The sequence below is a fragment of the Mus musculus genome, chromosome 1, assembly GCF_000001635.26.
Source record: "Mus musculus strain C57BL/6J chromosome 1, GRCm38.p6 C57BL/6J".
NCBI lineage: Eukaryota > Metazoa > Chordata > Mammalia > Rodentia > Muridae > Mus > Mus musculus.
In genome coordinates, this window is record NC_000067.6 from 40,403,535 (window position 1) to 40,416,729 (window position 13,195).

Below are 13,195 nucleotides of genomic sequence, written 5' to 3' on the forward strand. Positions count from 1 at the left end.
TGCTCACAGTCATCTATAGGATGGAACACAGGGCCCCCAATGGAGGAGCTAGAGAAAGTACCCAAGGAGCTGAAGGGGTTTGCAACCCTTTAGGTGGAACAACAATATGAACTAACCAGTACCTCTAGAGCTCGTGTCTCTAACTGCATCTTCCTAGTCGACCATCACTGGGAAGAGAGGCCCTTTGGTATTGCAAACTTTGTATGTCCCAGTACAGGGAAATGCCAGGGCCAAGAAGTGGGAATGGGTGGGTAGGGGAGCAGGGTCGGGGAAGGGTATAGGGAACTTTCAGGATAGTATTTGAAATTTGAAATGTATATAAAGAAAATATCTAATAAAAAATTTGGTGTCTTAATTTTTTGACTACATGAGCAGCTCAATGGGAAATTTAAACCAAGGAATGCAGTTATTAAGCTTAAATGCATGCAGATAAATGGTGTCACTCAACTTTAAGTTAACTTTCAACTCTCCCAAGTCAACATATATGTATATGTGTGTATACATATGTATATGTAGAAACATATATACCAGGCAAAATACTGGAGCAAACATAAGAGGTATTGGTAGTATTGGCGAGTGACAATTGGTTCAGGCAGGTGTTCCTTTAAAGAGCTATTTGTAACAGAAACAGTTCTGAAAAAGAACACTAAAATAACTATATAAAGAACAGGAGGTCATTTATTAACCATATTACTTTCTAACATACATTTTGCACTTCATAGAGCTCTGGAGATTGGTGTGGATGACACAGCTCTTCCTTTGGAATTAAACCACAGGCTCACCGATAACAATTCTGTTACTAAGGAATGAACTTGGCCTACTATTTGGGCTTCTAGTCATTCTCCCTAACAGACAGCAAATAGCACTAGTCCATCATTGTGCTCTAAAGCCAAGTTTGGAAGGAATTTCCAAAGCTTTCTCAGTGCAGTGCTCCAGGGAATTAAGTGCATAGTATTTCCAAGTGATCAGAGTTGAACAAGTTGGACTGTGTAAGTCATTCTTTATTTTCTTTAGTCTTCCCCTTTCTATTTTAAGCTGCCTACTACACTGCAGTACAGTAAAGAAGACAATTTAGAGAAATTACTATGGAGGAGTCTGGTTCGTTGCTCTTGATTTGCTTGTGTCTGGTTTGTAACATCGTATCACATATGACCTTGGATGTGTCAGCCAAGAGCATAGAATGGTAGGATCGTGCAGGAAGCTTCCTTGTATGGCTACACAGGAAAGGAAGCAGGGTGTGTAAGTTAGGAAGCAGGGAGGTAACAGGAAGTAGAAAATGACATCAGATTCTGAGCTATAGGGAACTAGAAATAGAGAACAATGCTTAGTGTGTAGGAATGATTTAGGTTAGCGTGGGATGTGCTAACTTGCTAGCTCCAGCATGCAGCGGTATGCGTGGTCTTTAAAACCAGACAGACATGGAGGCTTGGGGAGAGGAAGAAGTGCCTGGGGTGCAGAAGAGAAGCATCTAAGAGGCAGGTGTGAAATCCCAAGGTAAGTGTGGCCACGTGTGGGAACTGCAAGTGAGCATGCGCGGGAGACTGGGCTGCAGAGTGAGCATGCGCAGAAGGATACTGAGCTGCAGAGTGGGCGCTGAACTGAGGGAGACAAAGGGTTTTCTCACAGGTTAATGGAAAATAGCAGAAGGCAGAAAATGAAACGAAGGGCAGTTGCCTGGGAACTATTTCTCTGCAGAGACATATAAAGTGTACAACTGAGTTACAGGTTTTAGCGAAGAAAATAAGACAGCGAATACATCACTCACTGAATTTGGCCACGTTGGGGCCACTGGTCATCACGGGATGAAAGTTTCTACTTCCAGAAGTCCATTTTCACTTTCTATTACATAGTCACTCAAGGAGCAATGCCACAACATCTTTCAGTGCTCCATCCTCGGACTTTTCTGGCCTAGCATCCACAAGGCACTGCTCCTCCTCTTTAAGAGTTCCCCCTTGGCTGATGTGCGAACTAAAAGCCAAAGCTAGCCCTGCTTATCTATGCATGTCCTCACTGCCCTTCCTGTGTCCTGCAGTTTACATCTCCCATCACTTGCTGGCCCATGACTGAAAATATTGGGCCAGGTATTATGCTAAGCTTTTTTCTTTTCTTATCACTTTACGTTTTTTTTTTTTTTTTTTTTTTTTTTTTTTTCCCTCTGACACTGTCTTAACAGTAATAACTTCCACATTGACATCTATGGTGCTGATTTTTGAAGTCATATGTTCTGGCGGCTACTAGACTTTTTGCTCTGATATCTTAGCGTTTCAATCTAACACTTCCCCAGCCATTCAGACTAGCCTCCCCACAAAGTCACCCCCTTCTTCCCAGGTCACCAAGCATACCCATCCTTGACAGGTAACAATCTTTACCACTCCCACTTTATTTCCACCATCAACTTTATCAGGAAGTCCTGCTACTTTTATCCCCAACTGTTCTCCAACTGCTGCTACCGCCATCTCAGCTCAAGGTCTGTTAGCTGATGGACATCTAATGGCAATGGTTTTATTAGTGATTTTATTCAAACAATGCCCTCACATTCCTTGATGCATTTCCCATTGATAGGGAGGTCTGCAGCCAGTCTCTTTGGAGTCTCAGGTGCTAGCTAGCAAGCACATGAGCCAAAGAAGCTCTTTCGAAGGAGCCCTGTGAGTTCTTGGACCAAGTTCACTAAGGCAAGGCAGCCTTGCACTGATGGCTGGACTACTTCTGTTGGGATCCATGACAACCGAGTCATACAGAGGGACAACATGTGGACAACCTAGGTGGTGGCTCTCGCCTTCGAGCTGAGGCCCACACAGAGAGTGAGACACTAATCCTGTCATAATCTGTTAAAGGATCAGCTATTTGCTCTCCATTTTTAATTCTTTCCGCTAAAGATCCAAACCTTATGCCGTGGTCCTAAGCCATTTTGTTTCTTTTTCTGCCTGCATGCCTGTATATAGCTGGAAAGATTTAATCCTTTGGTGCAATACCAAGGGTTATCCTAATCTGGTGAATTTGGAAGTAGTTTGTTATGCAGCAAAAGTAAATGACATAGGGATATGTCTCATTACGTATTTTTAACCTACCAGAATAACCTCTTAACTTAAAACTTCTGGGTCCACCTCACTACTCTTGGTTAAGGATCAGAATTCCTATTTATTTATTTATTTATTTAATATATATTTTGAGACAGGGTTTCTTTGTGTAGTCCTGGATGTCCTATAACTAGCTCTGTAGACCAGGCTGGACTCAAACTCTCCGCTTCTCGAGTGCTGGGATTAAAGTTGTGCTCCACCACCACCTGGAAGGATCAGAATTCTTACTGTGACCCTGAGGACTCTGCAATGTTCTGTAGCCCACACCCTTTGTCTAGCTCCCCACTCTCCAGGCACGCTGGCTTCTTTCAGTTCTCTGACTCGCCTCTGCTCCTTTCTGCCATAACGATTCCTTTGTGAGCATTCTTCGGAACTCTTCCTGCTCCAGGTTCATGACAATCCATCCATCAGATCATCTGGGTCAGTCAGGCTTCTCCACCGAGGACCTGTGACTGCACCCAGAAGGTCGGATTGTCTTGTTGCCTTCCCTTTTGGTCCCTGTGCATTTCCAGCATGGTGCTCGTTACTGTTGCAGGAATTTGATACTTTTCTCTGAAGGCAGGAGCAGGATACAGAGCAAATTTGAATACAATGTTTGTACTAGTAACAGAGACAGGACATAGGATGGCTTAAATTAGGCATTGTGAATACAATTTTGCATGTTGGTGGTTTGTGCTACTCAGTGTTCTGTTTCCATAATAAATAGCTGAATAATCAATTTCTAAGATGGAAAGGCTTACGATTGCCCAAGGTTTTGTGCTATAACTGCTTGGTGCTATTGCTTTTCGGCCTGTGGTGAGGGGGCACATTGTGGTAGAGAGTGTGCTGGAGGAGAAGATACTTAGGTTGTGGTGGTTGGTTGTTTTCGAGAGAGTATAACCAATAGAAAGGATATGTATTACAAAGAGGATGGATTAGATTGGTTTACATGGTTCAGGTTGGGTTGTCTAATAATGGGCATCACTCTGAGAAGCTGAGGTGTGCAGGAGCTTCTCAGCCTATAAGGATGGGAGACTCAGCAGTGCCAATCCAGGGTTGAAAACCTTGAGGAGTTCCAGAGAGTCAGTGGTTTTCAGTCTCCATTGGAAGACTGAAGAAGCTGAGCTCCCATGGCAGGAAGAGACATCATCATCACCACCACCACCACCACCATCATCACCACCACTACCATCATCATCATCATCACCACCACTACCATCATCATCAGCAGCAGCAGCAACAGCAGCAGCAGCAGCAGCAGCGTAGATGGCTTAAGCAGCGGGGAGCAAAGAGGGGCTCTTCTCTCAGGCCTCTGTGTATCTGCTAGAAGGTGCTGTCCATTTGAGAGAAGATCTTCACCCTTTAAACTAACATCTAAAATTAACCACCACAAATTCACCTGGTGTCAGCTTGGTACTCAACATCTCCACCCTGTTTCTCTACCCTGTTCTGTAGCCCACATGACTTGCTTAATTTCCAAATAATAAAAGCAATGAGTTCATAATCCTGCTAATATGATATAGCAGCCATACCACTTGTAATAAAAAACACTATTTTCCCTCAGAATAGATGACAAAAATCTACACACACACACACACACACACACACACACACACACACACACACACACACACATTCATATATGTGGGCCTGAGTGTATAAACATGTACCACCTATGTACAGGAAGGCATCCAAGGAGGCCAACAGAAGCATCAGATCGCCCAGCACTGGCCACAGACAGCCCTGAACCACCATATGGATGGATACTGGAAACTGAACTTTGTCCTGTGCAAGAGCAGGGAGCACTGTTGACCGCTGAGCCATCCCTGCAGCCCAGAGGCTCTTAAGGAATGCTTAGACTTTCTGTTTTCTGTAACTTAAATGTGGTAATGATTTATAACAATTAATTACTGATACTACCTCAATTGATGTCATGTTACATGATAAAGCAGTAAGGGAAAAACACACATCTGCTTAACGTATGTGTGTAAGTGCACAAGCACAACCAAACGGTGGTTACAACCCTCCTTCCTACAATTGGTCACATGGCTTTAGTTGGTATTTATAAAAACTTTCCTCTACTACCATTTCTGTATTTCCTCCACCCTCAGCAAGTACCTGAGCAGGCCTAGGATCTGTACCTGGAACAGTGATCAGTCACAACGAATAGAGACCCAAATATTCATTTCTGAGGACTGTAGATTTATTATCTTACCTGAATTGGGTTGTCATCTTCTACTAATCTTAATCATAAGACATGGCCAAATTCTGAAAAATCTGTTACACTCCAGACATACTCTTTGGGGAGAATTAGTCCAGTTTCTCCCTAGTAGTCTGGACAGTCACTCCTGGGAGCAAAGTCACTCCTTTCTTAGCTGGTTAACATCTAGTTCAGTGGAATACTTATATACCTGACAGAAGTTCTCCATTTGGAATAAATACATGTAGGTGGCAAGTCTTTTATTAATGGGAATAAGATGTAGACAAGTAGTTCATGGGTCCCTGTGGATGATGATGGGTTGTGTCATTCTTTTTTTTTTTTCCCTCCTGGCTTTATCAGAAACTGTACCACATGTCGGAGGCAGATGCAGAATCTATGATATAGGATGGTGTATCCCGTCCCTTGGGACTCAGCTATTCGTGGGTGTGAGGGGGACTGCAAACCTGGAAGAAAATGGGATGGAAGAGAAATAAAAGCCGAAGACCAAGTAGATTGTTTCCTATCAAGGTCTCCGTTTATTTGGCTGAGACGCCGGATTTTAAAGCATACATCGAGGGGAATAGGGAGGGGTGGAGGGGGAATTAACAGAGAACAAAGAAGTAGGCATCTGCTAACATGAGGGCAGAAGTCAGGCTCCAGGTGGTGGGCACTCTGTGTCTTATCTCTGGAACATAGATCCTCCTTAACAGCCTTGGGTATCAGGCTGGGCTCAGCGCATAACTCATGTCCTTGGATGTCATAAGAGTCAGGAAAAGATAAGGAAGAGGGGACTATAATTCAGCTTTTTTAGCCTGAGGTGCCAGGAAGGGAACAGGGAGAAGGGAGTGATGACCCACTCCTAGCACGAGACCATTTGGCTTGTCAGGGTGGGAGATTGTGAAGGGCTTGCTTTCTCATGGTATGGTCTCTAACAATGGTGATGCAGAATCAATCCATGTGGGATGGTGATGCAGAATCCATGTGGGATGGTGATGCAGAATCCATGTGGGATGGTGATGCAGAATCCATGTAGGATACGGATGCTGAATATACAGCCTTTTGAAGAATCTGCCCCAGGCCTCAGGCTCTTGCCACTTTTCCATATTCTAACTCTATCTTTCACAGTCCAATTCATTTTTTTTTGTTTTTTTGTTTTTTTTTTTTTTTTTGGCAAGCTACTCCAGGAAGGTGGGGGGCATGGAAGGCTAGTGGCTTCTGTGAGCATGGGCTCACTGTTGCACTTCTTTCTTTGTAAAGCAAGTTCCTTTTTCAGGAGCAATGCTGTGTGGAATAGTAAGATGGGGAAATAGGACATCCTGTTAAGCCTGTGTGGTTATTTTGGCTGAAGCATTACACACAGGTCAGGCAAAGCAACATAAAGAATAACTGGGCCAGTGAAGACAAAATGTCACACTTCTCTTCATGGAAGTAGGCAAAGTTAGTTAACATGACACCAGGCTGCTGGCTAGGCACCTGGGACATACTGCCACGTTGGCTGCTCAGCATTGGTCTCTGCTCTCTGTCTGTGTTACTGGCTGTACGCATTGCTTTCAACCCGGCTGCCATAGCTACTTTGTTCCTAGGCTCACTAGGAAATGACAGAGATTGTCAGGGAAGGGGTTGATAACAGTCACCTGGAACCCAAGTAACTTTATATCCTCTGATCATTAGGAGAGATGTACCATTGTACATTCCCCCCAAATGTCTTTCTTATCAATTTTCCAATCATTCTTTTAAGGCTCCGATGGCTGGTTATTGCTGATATATAATCACACCTCTGATCATGTTCCGGGGGAACAGAGTAAGAGATGGGTAGCACCTCAGAGTTCTACAGTTCTGTAAGGGGAAAGTCCTCCATGGTATACCTCTCTCCTCCAGTCCACACCTTTAAAAAGGTTCCACTACCTCTTCATACTGCTGCCAATCTACTGTAACTGGCATCTCCGGTGGAGCATTTTTTAACAATAGCATGTCCTTGTTTGTTTGTTATTTGATTTAGGCCCATTTCTCATAATAGACAGTCAGTGGCTCGTCTTGAGGGAAGAGGCCATGGCTTTTGTTTTTGTTGTTTCCAGTACTGTTCTTGTTGTAGTGCATGCAGCTAAGCATGTTAACCAAACTGAGAATACATTTGTAGAGAGAATAAACAAACCTCAGCCACCAACTGAAAAGGACCTTCACAGGGCTTCCTAACCAGTGGACCTCACTTATTAGTTCATGGAATGGAGAAGACAGAAATATCAAACAGCTATAAGTATCCTCTTGAGGAAATTGTCATGTTGGAGAAATAGGAAAGACCCTTAAATGTCTCTACAGGCTAGCTAAGTTCCTGTCCTATGGTGGTCGCTGTCATGGACGCTTCTACTCCTTGGTTTGTTCTTTAAACCCCAGTGAGACAAGTATTGCTATAATTCTTATTTTTTCAAATAGGAGAATGGAGGTTTACAGATGTTGAATAACTATATTAGGGTGATATAGTTACTAAGTGACTGGGCATGATTTGATCTGTGGAATACTGGATTCGACTGGAATAACTGGGCTGAAAACATGGTAAGTTTTTTTTTTTTTTGACAGATACTATTTTGGGACGAAGAGAAAGAGGAAATGGAGGATGCTGAACCACATTTTTCCTATTTGTGTGCAGCAGTGATCCCTTAAGTAATCTTGAGAATACTGTGATTAAAATTAACCCCCAATCACCCAGAGCAGAGTAACCAATATTAGACTTGGCCTGTCACTCTAAACAGTTGGAAAACTGAGCAGGGTACCATGATGACTGAACTGCTCTACTAGACTGCAATTCAGAATTAAATGAAGGCAACACAAGTCAGAAATACTTCACATCCAAAACAATCAACTTGCAGCTACAATTACTAGATGTTCTTAGACAGGAAAGCATGGCTCCTAATTCAAGAGGTAAGCCCTTAAGTAGAAACAAACACAGATTACAGAGAAAATGGAACCAGGAGACAAGGACTCGAAACCAGTTTGGTTGTTCCTCAGAAAATTAGACATAGTTCTGCCAGAAAATCCAGCAATCTCACTCCTGAAGATGTTCCAACTTGTAATAAGGACACATGCTCCATTATGTTCATAGCAGCCTTATTTATAATAGCCAGAAGCTGGAAATAACCCAGATGTCCCTCAACAGAAGAATGGATACAGAAAATGTGGTACATTTACACAATGGAGTACTACTCAGCAAATAAAAACAATGAATTCATGAAATTCTTAGACAAATGGATGTATCTGGAGGATATCATCCTGAGTGAGGTAAACCAATCACAGAATAACACATATGATATGCACTCACTGATAAGTGGATATTAGCCCAGAAGCTCAGAATACCCAAGATACAATTTGCAAAACACATGAAACTCAAGAAGAAGGAAGACCAAAGTGTGGACACTTCAATCCTTCTTAGAAGGGGGAACAAAATACCCATGGAAGGAGTTCAGAGACAAAGTCGAGAGCAGAGACTGAAGGAATGACCATCCAGAGACTGCCCCACCTGAGGATCCATCCCATAAACAATCACCAAACCCAGTCACTATTGCAGATGCCAACAAGATTTTGCTGACAGGAGCCTGATATAGCTGTCTCCTGAGAGGTTCTGCCAGTGCCTGACTAATATAGAAGTGGATGCTCACAGCCATCCATTGGATGGAGCACAGGGTCCCCAATGAAGGAGTTAGAGAAAGTACCCAAGGAGCTGAAGGGGTTTGCAGCCTCATAGGAGGAACTACAATATGAACTAACCAGTAACCCCAGAGCTCCCTGGAACTAAACCACCAATCAAAGAAAACACATGGTGTGACTCATGTCTCTAGTTGCATATGTAGCAGAGGATGGCCTATTCAGTCATCAATGCGTGATGAAACCCTTGGTCTTGTGAAGGTTCTAGGCCCCAGTATAGGGGAATGCCAGGGCCAGGAAGCAGGAGTGGGTGGGTTGGAGAGCAGGGGGAGGGGGGAAAGAATAGGGGATTTTCATAAGGGAAACTAGGAAAAGGGATAACATTTGAAATGTAAATAAAGAAAACATCTAATTAAAAAAAAGATTTAAAGACATGATAATGAAGGCTCATGTAGAGCATCCAGCAGAAATGGAATTAAATAAGCCCAAATATCAAATGAAAACTTGTATAGCAACAACAAACAAACAAACCAATATCTGTAATGAAACGGTGACTCAGTTAGGGAAATAGTAATGAGAGTACATAGAAGAAAAATAGTAAGTGACTGGGAGACAGGGTAATACAAACTAAGATTATTCAGAAGAAAAATACCAGAGGACTTAAGGACAAGCAATAGAAATAGCAATTAGACTATATAGAAGAAAAGTCCCTGGGGTTTGAGGATATGATGATAATAGAGACTAAGAAACCTTAGCAGAGAGTTGGGGGAAAAGGTTGAAAAGGAAACAATACATTCAGGGAGTTATGACTCAGTATTGTTATGACTCAGTGCTGAGCAGTCTCATATACATACAGTCTTATATACACGCATCTCACATGCATGCAGTCTTAAATGCATATAGTACCACACACATGCAGTCTCATATACATACAGTCCCACATACAAGCAGTCTCATATTCATGCAGTCTCACACATGCAGTCTCACATGCATGCAGTCTCACACATATGCAGTCTAATATACATACAATCCCACATACATGCAGTCTCACACACATGAAGTCTCACATGCATGCAGTCTCACACACATGGTCTCACGTGCATGTAGTCTCACAAACATGCAGTCTCACACACATGCAGTCTCACATGCAGTGGCAGGCAGCTTGCCTGAGACTGTGAGAACAAGGCAGGTGATAAAGCAGAGAAACAGATGAAGAGGTGACTGAGGTGAAAAAGTCAGTAAAACCCGGATTTATTTTAATCCCATTGAAGCAGATGGGGGTTGCTGCAGAAATGGGTAAGGTGTGGCTTGATGCTTGAACGTTATGGAAGAAATGTGGGACCCCTGTAGAGAATGATTTGATCCAGAAATAAAGCAAAGGAGAGTCAGGTAAGGTGGCTGGTTGATGGAGGTAGGCAGGACAAAGGAGCTAGGGCAAAGCCACTAAGGGGAAGTTGGGTCAGCACCAGCTTCCTGCAGAGGATCCAAGGATCTAGCTTGACACAGTCATTCTGAGAGATTCTAAAACCATTCGCTACATCTACCCCCAACCTATGTTCTGTGTGCAGATCAGCTCGGGAAGGTCTGCCGGGACTCTAGGGAGGCAACTTCATCATGGAAAGACCCATAGTTCTTTCTGCTTTCCTCCTGCTTAGGTGAAGTCCCTCCTGAAGTGTAGGACACACATTCCCTGTGCTCACTGACACTAGAAACAGAGATCTGTGGTAGGCACCACTCCCAAGGTACTGGGCCCCATGTGTGCCGGTGGGCTGCCATGGGCTGAGGCCCTGGAGTTTGTGAAGAGGGAAAGCTGTTTTAGTTCAGTGTTTTGTTCAAAGTTACGCTGGAGCTGGGAAGTCTGAAGCCTCCTGTGGTTATTTGCTTTGACAGCTGATGCACCTTTCTTTTCCTGGAAATGCTGGCGCGGAACAGGCTTGAGGCAGGGTTGTGGATCGGAAGACTTTCAGGAAGCTTTCTCTTATGTACGATGACATAAAAGCTCTCTCACTTGGCTTGAGAATTCTTTGCTGAGAAATACCACTCTGAGAGTCCATTCCATCAATCATTCTGTTACCTAGAAAATGTATGCGCTGGGCAGAGCACATCCATGCTAGAATGTGTTCTAGCCCTCATGCTGGAATGTGAATGTGTATGGATTCTGAGAATACCACAGCACCGTGTTCCATCTGAACAGGGATGCACCTTGATGTTTGCGGAGGTGGTGAGGGTCTTAGTCCTGTTGAATCATTGCAGGGGAGAGGGAGGCACAGCCTGTGCTCTGTGAGGAATGAGGAACCATTATCTGGAACTGAAAAAAGTTTGTTTTGATTAAAGCATTCCTTCTATGCTTTATTTGTTAAAATGCCAACATCATTTGGTCATTTAGAATTCTTTTAAAACATATTCAGGTCAGTGAGTTAGTAGCCACAGCTATAGCCACCCAACTCTAATTTTAAAAAAGCGTTCTTTGTACAGGGTGCCAGTACTTGTTTCTCAACAGTCTTCTTGTAAGTACCTCATTTGTATTGATATTGCAGATCTAGGGTTGGAAAGACTACTTTCCTCTGCTAAGTAGCAGAGCCAGGGACTTCCACGCTGGGTTATCACTGCACAGCAGGATATGTTGCTGGACCTTTCTCGTTTCCTAGGACTTGGTTACTTTGTAACTGTATCCTTCATCAGCAGCTCTAAGGACCACTATCTCCAACCCAGCAGGCATCCTCTCCTCCATGGAGATTAGAATCTCAAGTGTATTCTTGTACCCAGCTAGATTTGTAGATCATGTATAAATTCATGCTGAGAGATATTTTTTGTTATTTACTTATTTTTTTCATTAGTTAATGAATTAACTAATTTAACTAACATCCCGATGAAAGCCTTCTCTCCCCACCTCTCCTCTCAGGCCCTTCCCCTACCTCTATTCCGCCCTCCCTTTCCGGGAACATATGACTGAGAGAAATGGCAGCTGTTTTTATTAACTTTGAAAAAAATGAGATAAGGGATTGAAAAAAGGGAGGGATGGGTGTGTAGAGGGGGATGATAACAGCCGTCCAGGAGGAAAGATAGGAAATGATACAGTGGGAGATGAGGTGAGAGAAGGCATCAGACTGATGTGAGCTGTGGATGGAAACCTCTCTGCAGAGTGGACTGCTACACTGAAATTTCTGCTGAAGTTTTCTAAGCCAGAGGGCTTTGCTGAGTTAGGTCTAACTCTGGCTTCACAGTGTTGGGAAGTGGGGATCAAACAAACCCTTGTTTATCCCTGATAGCTATAGCTCAGTCAGAGGAACTGAAAGTTCCTCTGAGGGCTGGAAAGATGGCTCAGAGGTTAAGAGCACTGGGTGCTCTTTTAGAGGATCCTGGTTCGCTCTCTGGTATCCATGTATCAGTCACAACTGTTTGAAACTACAATTCCAAGGAATTAGACAGACATCAACTTCTGACCTCTGAGGGTTTCTGCACACATGTGGTGCACATACATACTCAGGCACACATACACATAAATATATAAGTAAATTCATAAATATTGTGAGTCCCTTTAAGAGTAGACCTAGAGGTAGAAAACATGGATTTATATTGGTTTCAGTTTGTCAGTAAAGTTTTTAAGCAGAAGATAAAAATAATATTAAGGCATTTTTAAGCCTAGCACATTTTAAAAACATAACATGTGGCTATCCATTTACAAATGTGTCAGGACAAATATCTATAACTGTTTTAAACTCTAATTATTAATTTAATGTATCTGACTTTCCTTCTTAAGTACTTTGACTTAGACCCTTCCAGGAAATGAATTAATTTTTACAAAGTTACTTTTTCTTAAGAATTTCAATGTTACAAATAGGCTTAAAATTGTATATAAACTTATTAAGAATTTGATTTAAGATTACAAACCTAAATGCACCTTTAAAAGAGGAAGATTTCTAGAGTTTGAGGATGGATTTTTTTTTTTTGTTTGTTTTTTTGGTTTTTTTTTTTTTTTGGTCACAAAACAAGAAAATCCTGGGATTGTGAGATGGTTCACATGTTGCTTTTCTAGAAGAAGACCAAAGTTTGAGTCCCCACATGGTGGTTCATAGTCATATGTAACTCTACTTTCAAGGGATCCCATGTTCTCTTTAGCTTCTGAAGGCTCCTTGACATGATATACATAAACTCATGTAGGTTTACATACATTAAACCAAGAGATGAAACCAGTTAAAACAATAACAAGATAATTCTATTGAAAATAACTTTACTAAGCATACATAGTAATTTCCTGTTCTGTGTATTTAAGCACATTTTTAGACTTGATTTTGAAAAACCC

The 13,195-nt window shown here is 42.5% G+C and overlaps 1 protein-coding gene across 1 annotated transcript in view; it reads left to right on the forward strand.

The window, feature by feature from the left end:
- The first annotated feature begins 1,329 nt into the window (after window positions 1–1,329).
- The window catches only part of Il1rl1 (interleukin 1 receptor-like 1), a 60,555-nt gene continuing 48,689 nt past the window's right edge, over window positions 1,330–13,195 (forward strand). The window contains exon 1 of the mRNA XM_006495744.2: window positions 1,330–1,494. The gene's annotated coding sequence lies outside the window, so the exon portion shown is untranslated. The remainder of the gene's footprint in view (window positions 1,495–13,195) is intronic.